This window comes from Hippoglossus stenolepis, chromosome 6 (assembly GCF_022539355.2).
Source record: "Hippoglossus stenolepis isolate QCI-W04-F060 chromosome 6, HSTE1.2, whole genome shotgun sequence".
Classification (NCBI taxonomy): domain Eukaryota; kingdom Metazoa; phylum Chordata; class Actinopteri; order Pleuronectiformes; family Pleuronectidae; genus Hippoglossus; species Hippoglossus stenolepis.
In genome coordinates this window covers 279,066-281,565 of record NC_061488.1, presented here as the reverse complement: position 1 = coordinate 281,565, position 2,500 = coordinate 279,066, and positions in this window count along the sequence as shown.

The following is a 2,500-nucleotide window of genomic DNA, read 5'->3' as shown; positions in this document are numbered from 1 at the left end:
ACAACTAAACATAAATTGACCAGCAGTTTCCTCCGTTTGATCCGGGGAGAGTAACTGGCCAACTAGACTCAGCTGTCAATCAACTCTCACAAACCATGTTTTCCACAGAATCAGAAAAGGCTTTGGAGACAAATGTGATGAATGATGTGGTTGAAGATATTTTTGATCCTCGAACAAAGTTCTGCAGTGGAGAGAACATATAAAACCTTCTGCATGATGATTAGGACCCAAATGGCTGGAAAAGAACAGGTTCGCTCAGCAAACCTCCCGATGACGTCAGTGAGACACAGAAGTAACAGGAAGGCCAGAGGGAATCGTTTTGTATTCATGATGTCGTTTATTTATCGATGGCGTCTAAAGAGCTGAAGGAACCTGGAGACCACAGGGGACTCATTAAACACGTCTTCTCCTGCTGATGGCCCTTTGCTGACCTGAGCTCAAATCATATCCCAACTTCTCCCATGAGAATCTCTCACGTTGTCATCTTGAGTAGGATTTATAATCTGAATACTCACGATGTCAGCAGACGTGGCCCCGGGGCCTGTGCTCCGATGCAACTTCAGCACAAACAGGATGTTGTTTTGTAATCTGGCTTCATTAGGTCGAACAACCCACCGTCACATCAAGTGGTCACTGGACTGTCTCATCAGGGAGTCTACCTGTGTTTCCCCCAGCCTTCACACAGTGTTCTGACTAATCACACACAGGGTCGAGTCTGCACAGCAGCAGAGCAGCTGAATATTAGACAAATACAAAGAAGTTCAACATGTAATCCAGGAACAGTTTGAGCAGCCAAGTGCAGGCGACAGCTGCGAACAACAGGCTCCGCCCAACATTAGGGCTCGAATAGAATAATAACAAGGAGACATATTCTGCTCATCTTCAGAACCCCAACCCGAACCCATGTGATGTCATGTGACCTCGAGGTGTTTCAGGAGCTTCGGTGTTTTTTTAACATTTGAGCTGCAGTCGCAGTCTGAGCTGCGTTGACATAAGTGGTGTTATTAACATGTGTTGAATACCAACCTGTGAAAGGTGATGCTGCAGCTCAGTCTGTGTCCCTGTGTTTAACTCTTCACGTTCACACGCTGATTAGGACACTTTTCAGTTCTCAACATAAAGTGCCTCTGTAGATGCTGCATCATTTCATGGCCACATTAAGTAAACGTATTACGTTGAGAATAAATGAGTGGCTGCTCGCTGGAGTTAGAGTGAAGTGTTGCCCTCAGGGACGTGGAATTTAAATTGAGACAGAAAAGCTTTCACACACAGACCTTCAAATATTCAGAGAACTTGATCTGCAGTTAACTCTGGATTCTTTCATGAAGCCTCAGTGTCTGTGAGGATCTGTGGAGGAAAACTGAAATACACAGAAATCATTTGAAATCAGACCACTTCACCAGCTCGTGTCTCTGGGAGCTGAGGTCGCTGACAGAAAGTCATTAGTGTGTCTGCTCCAAACTAAAAGGTTCCACTTTAAATCAAATGAAGAGGAATTATTCAGTCACCCAGATTTCTTAATGTAAAAGTCCTGTTTGGTTTTGACCTTTGACCCCTGATATATGATCAGTTAATGGGTTGGATCATCAGATGGATGATGAAACTGAATCTGAGGCGTCTTCTCTCCATATAAAGTCCAAGACACATTTACACTGAAATGTAATTGGCTGTGGGTTCGGGTTCGGGTTCGGGTCAGGGCGAACCCTTCTGCACTGAAAGAACCTTTATGCACAGACGTGTTGAGTGAGCTTCAGGATCAGGAAATGACCAAACTGTCAGATGGTTGTTGTTCTGCCATGAGACTGAGGGAGGAAGAAAGATAACTCTGGCCTGTGTTTACACCCAGTGAACAGCTGCAGGGATCATCCAGTCCAACTCTAATCATTTCAAATATAATGTTAATTACTGACCTGCATGCATTGCTTGTGATATGAACCCTAACCCTTATTTTCAGGTATTTTAAAAGCACTAAGGACCTGTTTTGTGTTGAAGGAAAAGAGTCAAGTCCTCAGGCAGAATGTTATGTGTTAAATGGATCATGGCGGAACAACAGTCTGTCCGATCTCTTTCCACTCCATTACTCTGGCTGAGGAAGTGTTTGGCTGTGTTCGCCGCAGGGCCCCTCAGGAGGAGGAGGCCTCATCAGTCAGTCCGTCAGTCTCTGGTCTCAACAGACTCCGAAGCAAGAAGAGAGAGGACGACCTCACTCACCACTGGTCCCTCACAAAGGTCAAGGATCCTCCCCACTGAAAATCTGTGTCAGAAAAACATGGAGACGTCACTTCTCTCATCAGCATCTTCCTCAGGCTTCACTGCAACGTGTTGGATTAGGACCACGTCGCCTCAGGGTGGAGACGTTAGATCACTTTGTTCCAATTACTGGTCAGACTGCAAAGAAATGGATAATGTGCAATAACTTAACCTGTTAAGAGCTGATTCAATACTCATAACATGCATCATCTGAAGCATTTGATCTTTGAGGAAGATTCCTGAGATACTG